The sequence below is a fragment of the Anas platyrhynchos genome, chromosome 2, assembly GCF_047663525.1.
Source record: "Anas platyrhynchos isolate ZD024472 breed Pekin duck chromosome 2, IASCAAS_PekinDuck_T2T, whole genome shotgun sequence".
NCBI classification, from domain to species: Eukaryota; Metazoa; Chordata; class Aves; order Anseriformes; family Anatidae; genus Anas; species Anas platyrhynchos.
This window is the reverse complement of record NC_092588.1, coordinates 111840001-111847980: the sequence shown is the minus strand read 5'-3', so window position 1 is coordinate 111847980 and position 7980 is coordinate 111840001.

The window sequence follows — 7980 nt, the reverse complement described above, 5'->3', positions numbered from 1 at the left end:
ATGTATATTCAGGATTGCACTGTCTCAGGTGCATATTCTGACACTTGTTCTGTTTCAGAACAGAGAACCATATCAAATATGAAGTCATTTCAGTGGGTATGCATTATTTAAAGGTGTACACTAAAAGAAAAAAAAGAATGAATGCTGAATGCACAAATAGAAAAGAGCATAGCATCTGATATCTAAAAAGGTAAAAACATCGTTATGATAGGTGCTATCTTATTTCTATGAAGACAAATCATTTACAGCTCGTAGCGTTGCAGCTAGTTATTAAGTAATGCATAGCATGAACAGAAAAGTACCAATTACCAGAGTACAAAATGATATGCACCAAAGCCAGTTATTAGCATAAAGATAGCAAAAGTTAAACATAAACTGAGGAAAGCTTACCCCAAGTTAATGAACTAGCATATAGATGAGTTAAAAGCAAAACAAATTACGTCATAATTATAGAATCATAGAATCATTTAGGTTGGAAAAGACCTCTCAAATCATCAAGTCTAACCACCAAATCACCAGCAGAGCTTCAGCTCCATCATAACACTCTAATCATGAAAACAATAGCATGTCAGTTTGACATGCTCAGAAGTCAAGTCATATCTCTATCTTGCAATGCAGCAATAGGGACTTTTCTTCTGCTTTCTTATGCCATGTTAAGGCATGCTCTTTCACTGTGTGTTTAGTTCAGTAGTCAGGTATGGTATAGCTCAAAGGTCCGAATCCAGTAGAAAAGTTCTAACCTTTGTAGACTGTGAATGGCTTCTCAACACAGAATCCCTAGCTGTAGTATGATTTTTTTTGCAGCTGAAATCTGTTTTTAGCTTCGACTTAATTACCCCAAATTTTCCTTTGACTCCATGATTCAAGACAAATAGAACAAGGCAATTTATTTTAAGCATTTGAGTGAAACTTTACATTTTAACATTCTCCATAAAAATCAATGCTAAGAAATTTGTATCAATATCTCAGGCCTCCAAAGACTTAACCCCAACCACAGTCAGGAGGCGTGACTGGCAGCCACCTCCTCAGAAACTGCAGAAGAATGCTTGCTTAATGCTCCGGAAGGCAGAATTCCATTGCTATCACAAAAACACAAGCTTGAGGAACAGATGACTCTGAGGTATTGGCATAACAATCTTTCAATTCTACATGTATATTATTTTAGTGCAGTGTTGCTAGGTTCTGGGTTTTGTTTTCATTTGAACAGTCATTATAATGATTTGAAGTAGGCTTTAAATCTTAAAGGATTTTTCTCTCAAATGAGCAATGTCTCTACATTTTACAAGATAAGTTCCTTAGGAGGAGTTTGCACTTGAAGTGGAAACTGATAATAATAGTTGACTCCAAAGAAGATTTCTAGGCATTTTTGCAAAGTATTATCCTTTTGAAAGAAGATATAGTGGACATATTTTTATACTAATTTAAAGAACATGGTGGAATGTTTAGCCCATTGAAAGATGCAGCTAATTGATCTTAGAGGAAATATTAAACTCTCATAACAATGGAAATTAAAAATATAGACTAAATGTTGAATGTTTTGTAATTCCCAAGTCAAATCTGCAAAACTGTACATATTTTAGGTTTTGAGATTTATTTAATTTTTAAGTTAAAAATCTGTCTAACAGCCTGTGCTAAGGATAGTGAATTGGTAAAGAAGATCATTTATTTTTTTAGGCAAAAATGGAAGATAAATTGGCTTCTTTATTCTGTAAGACTGAACATCTCCAAAGAGATTTTAAATGGAGCCTGTTGTCTTACTAATTTGCACACCATGCTTTTTACTTTATTGTTTTTATTTATTTATTTATTTATTTATTTTTTCTTGATTGAAACCTTGGTCAGGAACAGTTTAAACCATAGTAGTTGCTAGGCATAACTCTAGGCCAGCATGTGCCAAATATGCCACAGCACGAAGTCTTTAGTTGTCATCCAGCATACTGTGTGTAAGCAATTGGCAAGCTTCTTCTCCCCCTACCTCCCAGGACTTTTGTTATTGAATTGCTACGTAGTGTATCTTTGCCTAATTGAACTCATTACTTAAGAGACTACTTTGTCTACACAAGTATTCAGGAAATATTATTCCTGAGTAACCATGTTTATATTCTTATGCTGGAACAAGAATGGGCTAGATAACATAACCAGATAAAATAATGAATAAACAGGCTCTAAAAGATGTTCTGCCATCTTTGCTGAATCTAGAGATACCCCTTAGAAAATCTACAAGGACCAATTCTCTTCTCACAAATGAGAGTTGGAGGAGTAACCCCATCTACCCAGGAGCATGGCAAGTGAATTATAAAACCACATCAGAGAAGTCAAATCCATAATGGCAAGAGAAAAGGATGCTGGAAGTAGCAGTCCAATGAAGAATTAATTCAAAAGACTTTAAAAATAGATTCACAGAATCACAGCATCGTAAAATAATAGAATCATAGAATGGTTTGTGTTGGAAGGGATATTAAAGATCATCTAATCCTCTCTCCCCTCTCTCTCCCCCACCCCCCTACATCCCACCATGGGCAGGGACATCTTCCACTAGACCAGGCTATTCAAAGCCCCATCCAACCTGGCCTTGAACACCTCCAGGGATGGGGTATCCACAACTTCTCTGGGCAACCTGTTCCAGGGCCTCACCACCCTCATCATAAATAATATCTTCCTTATATCTAATCTAAATCTACCCTCTTTTAGAACCATAGAACCATAGAATGACTTAGGTTGGAAGGGATCTCAAAGATCATCTAGTTCCAGCCCCCATGCCATGGACAGGGATGCCACCCACTAGATCAAGTTGCCCAGGACAACCTTCTCTTTCACTAGCCGCAGAATAGCACAGAATGTCATCAGGGGCAATTCTTCCATATTTAAATTAAGGAAACCATTACTCCTTGTCCTGTCACTACACTCTGTGACAGAGTTCCTCATCATCTCTCTTGTAGGCCCCCTTTAAGTACTAAAAGTAAGTACTAAGTACTACTGCTGTGAGGTCTCTCTGGAGCCTTCTCTTCTCCAGGCTGAACAACCCCAACTCCCTCAGTCTGTCTTCATAGAAGAAGTGTTCCAGCCCTTTGATAATCCTTGTGGCCCTCCTCTGGACTTGTTCTAATAGTCCATGTCCTTCTTGTACTGGGGGCCCCAGAGATGAACACACTACTCTAGGTGGAGTCTCACAAGCACAGAATAGAGGAGGAGAATCACCTTCCTCAACCTGCTGGCCACACTTTTTTTGGTGCAGACCAGGATATGGCTGGCTTTCTGGGCTGCAGGTGCACACTTCCAGCTAATGTTGAGCTTCTTGTTGAGCAACACCTCCCAAATCCTTCTCCTCTGGGCTGCTCTTAATCCGTTGTCCACCCAGCCTGTATTTATGCTTGGGAGTACCCTGGCTCTGGTGCAGGACCTCACACTTGGCCTTGTTGAACATCATGAGATTCACACAGGCCCACCTCTCCAGACTGTCCAGGTCCCTCTGGATGGCATCCCTTCCCTCCTCTGTGTCTACCACACCACCAGCTTGGTGTCACTGGCAAACTTGCTGAGTGTACACTCAATCCCACTGTCCATGTTGCTAATAAAGATGTTAAATAGAGCTATGTAAAGGTGTGCTGGAGTACACACACAAAAAAAGTATATTTCTATTTCAGTATATAAATATCTGTCCTTGCAGTCTTTGCCATTACCCCAGACTGAACGTGGCCAGTGCAGGAGGTTGGGGGCACCCCATCAGCCAGCAACATTTTCCCAGGCAATTTTAATGTGGGCTGAAGAATATGCTCCCACACAATGCCCAGGCTGGGTTTATAGGGTTATGTGGGAGTCAGGCCAATCCCATTATTGACTTTGGATGTAACCATCATTTTTCAAGGGAGTGAGAATCTTGGAATTGGTATGGATGCAACTTCTGTTGGGCCAGGTAGCCTCTAGAATGGGTGCAGGTCTGTTACATTCATTAGTATAGATATACCTTGTATATAACATATTTGCTCCAGTATGTACTGTTAATTATATCAGAAAAAGTGCACTAGGATTTATGGTTTAAAAAAAGGCAAATGTCTTGCTCTGGTTAAAAAATGATATTTTAATCACCAGCACCATTTGATATTTCTAATATGAGTGTAAATCAGGAGTGATTTTGTAGAAATTAGAATAAGGTCTGTGTTGGGTAACAGAGATCAGAATGAGGAGTTTTATAGTTGTATTATCTGTATGTGCTAATGGCCATTTTCATTCCCATTTGGGAATGATAAGCTCTAGAAATACTGAAGCACAGATTTTTTTTTCTAAGATGCTGGAGCAGGCATAAACTGGAAATGTGCTTGGGATAGTCCCACACACTAGCATTGACTGGACAAGCTTTCTAGTTTCTAGAGTTTCCTCAACCTAACAAATGAACTTGTCAAATCAGAGTAAGTATTTCCTGAGCCAATAGGAAATTCTAATGAGAAGCTGCATGTGGGAGAAACGCTGCTCAGCGTCCCCCCAGAACTATTCTTGACTTCAGAGAAGTAAACCCTTGTGGAAAAAATAAAGTTCATGATTCAAGAATTGTGTTGTATGTTGTGTTGTTTAGGAGTGTGGTTCTGCTTCTTTATTATATATGTTAAAAACAAAACAAAACAATAAAGTAAATAAAATAAAATAAAACCTGATGCTAATGTCTCAAACTCTTTTATATTTTCAGTTGTTCAGCAACAGTACCATGCTCATGTTTGTGCTTAACACCACTATTGTCATGATATCTGTATTGGCTGCTTTTCATGTAGCATATTATCCTTTTATTTTTCTGCTGTTCAGCACTGGAAATATAAAGGTAAAGACAAAAGACAAAATACTGCACTTCTCTGAAATATATTTCTGTCTCTGCACATTATGTGGATAGTTCCATTTTAATAATAGCAAAGTTTGTTTATTATTACATTTTGCTTGTTGTGTAGAAGAAAATTAGCCACTAGTTAAATGAAACTTTGATGCAGGTTTGGGGGAAAATGAGTATTTCAGAAAAGTATGGAAAACCAAGGTAAGTGTGAGAGTCTCCAGTTATATAGCACTTAAGAATGGAACTAGTTATATCTGTAATAAGTACACAGATGAGGCTAATAAACTTGAATACATCAATATGCAAGTGAGCAGTAATCCTGAGTGGAAGAAACATTTTGAAATTTTTCAGAGTTTCAGGGGGCTGAGTTTTGCTATATTGATTCTTGTGCAGTATCAATATACTCATAGCGGCAGAAAGAGAAATGGATTGGAAATAGGCAGAAACGTGAATATGGGCAAGATGACATGGCCCTAAAATTAAAACAAATAAATTAATTTCCACATCCTACAAAGACAGAAATGTGTTGTGTTAATCTAATGAAGCCTTAACAGAAACAGATGAAGAACATGGTCATGTACAGCAAGGCAAAGAAACCAGAGAAATGAGCATAGCAGTGCTACATTGCAGAAGAGAAGAAGAAGAAATGTCATAACGGAAGAAATCTTGGCAAACTTCTTCATGAAGGTAGTAGGGTAGGGGACTAGGAAAATTGTCAGCTGCAGAAACTACCAACCTCATTTGATAATCTACCTTCTGCGAGGTTGGAATGCAGATACTGTAATATGTCTTGATAACATATATAAAAATGTTCTTCCAATGAATAATACTGGTTGACACTGCCGTTAGTTTAGTTATGTTGTGGAGCATTGAGCTAATGTAAGGGAAAGTACCACAGCCTGGCCCAGACTATTGCCAAAAGCTGGAATGAATGTCACTTTCAATAACACAGAATACACTAGCAACTGTTTGAAGACTTAACTGAATTTTCTTTTAAGCAAATTTTCACAATGCACAGGGAACTTTTTCTGCTACCTATTATGTATATTAGCTGATACCTTATAAATTCTGCTGGTTTCAGGAAATCTGTTTGAAATTGGATTATGGTAGACTAAAACCCATGTGATGGACTAAATTTTAACTGTTAAGTTATCTAGAAAGATATGTTGGGAAGAGTCATTTATTAGAAAATGGGCAGATGAAAAGGCAAGTCCCAATTATATTTTACCTATGAAACCCTTACCTGAAAAGGTGTGTTCCACTGTTTGAGGTGTATGTTTACAAAGAGAATGTTTAAGATGAATGTTTAAAAAAGCAAAAACCCAACCCAAACCTCCCAGATCAGGCACATTATTCTGTATAAAGTGATAGAAAACAAATGGAAATGTGCTCATGTTTCCTGATGATCACATCCTTTTATGTGCACATTTCATTTGCTGCACAAAGTAGGAAATAGAATAGGAAAAAACAACTGATTGGAAAAACTGGCTGAGTAGCAGGTGCTAATCCATACCTAAGGAAGGCAACAAGCTACAATATGGCTGGTAAACAGAACTGGGTAGTGGAGAGATGTCAGTAACTCCCAGAGGTAAAAGAAAGAGAGGTTTGCCCATCACTGCTTCTACCTTTACTCCAGAAGAGTGAAATCTAGCTTCACTGAGAACACCTTAAACAAATCTAAAACAAAAAATTTCCTGAAACTCAAAGAAAAAAGACAAGAGTATCAATAGAATTAATTCAGCTAATATATTTAGCACATGAACAGTTGCCTAAGGGGTTGCTTAACATAGTACTGTAAATCAGATAATTATGTATTCTTACACCTAAAAAAATATTAAATATAATTTGCCAATCTGGGAAAAAAATTACTTTCTGTTCAACATCCAAATGATAGCAAACATTATCTTTGGAATTAATTAATTATTTATTTTAACATACTTATATACAGTGAGCGACTCATCCTGATATAATAGTTTGCTTCAACATAAACTAAGTAAAGACTTTTATGAATTAAAGTTTTTAACACATTTGAGACTTAGAAACTTTCCTCACAAGCCTACATAAATATAACCACACTGATATGTCTTCTGTTGTAATGATTTTCAAACTGTGTTTACTAAGGGCCAACACCATTTACCGATGTTTTAGTTGTATCTGAGATGGATAACGCTTGAACAAAATAGTCAACACACATTTTGAAATTAATTCTAAGCATCTAAAGAGATTTTAAACGTACATGTATATTATATATTTGTGTATAATAATATATACACACACATTTATTTTAATGTTTAGCTTTAATAGCAAAAAGTACAGTAGAATTCCACTGATAGCAAGATTTGATTCTAGATTATCCATAGAAAATTGGTGCACTTTCTGAAAATCAATACAAGCTCAAAACAAAATGTGATATCAGATAACTCTAAGCTGTAGTCTAAACCTGATAATCAATTTGAACACCTAAATAATTGAATGAAACCCACTAGAGTAATTAGATATTTGATAATGAAGAACTGCCATTGGAAAAATGTTACTGAGTAAAATTTTTTATCAATCCCAAATAGGTGAACATACAACATTTAGGATAAGGCCTCTCAGTCCTGACTGGAGCCTGTAAGTACTACTGGAGTACAAATAATAAATAATAGTACATGTACTGTAAACTCTCTAAAATCAGTGGTAATACCAAGCATTTTCCATCTTTGAAACACTACAGACATAAAATTATTCCTCACAACACCCCTGTGAGGTAGGTACAAAAGTATTTCCCCATCTTTACTGACAGGGCAACTCATCCCAATACTACAAGGTGCTAGCTGACTTGGGGGCGGGGGGCTAGGGGGGTGTTCAGTCCCTGATTCCCAGAGACTACAGACTATTTGTAGTCTAGAGACTACAATTATCAAGCAAAATAGGAGTCTAATTAGAGATTTGCCCACTTCCCTAAAATACATCAGTGGCACAGCCCAAAGCTTTTGGCTTTCTAATATGACACTTTGTCAGTGGATTAAGCCATTCTGCCTTCTGAAAAAAATAGAATACTATATATTGGTGCTACTACATGCACAAACATGTATTTCTCTTTGAATTAATCTGCTGATACCTTTAATATCTGCAAAGGGAAATAATTTTCCTGTTAGTGTCTACATTACGTAAAAATCTCA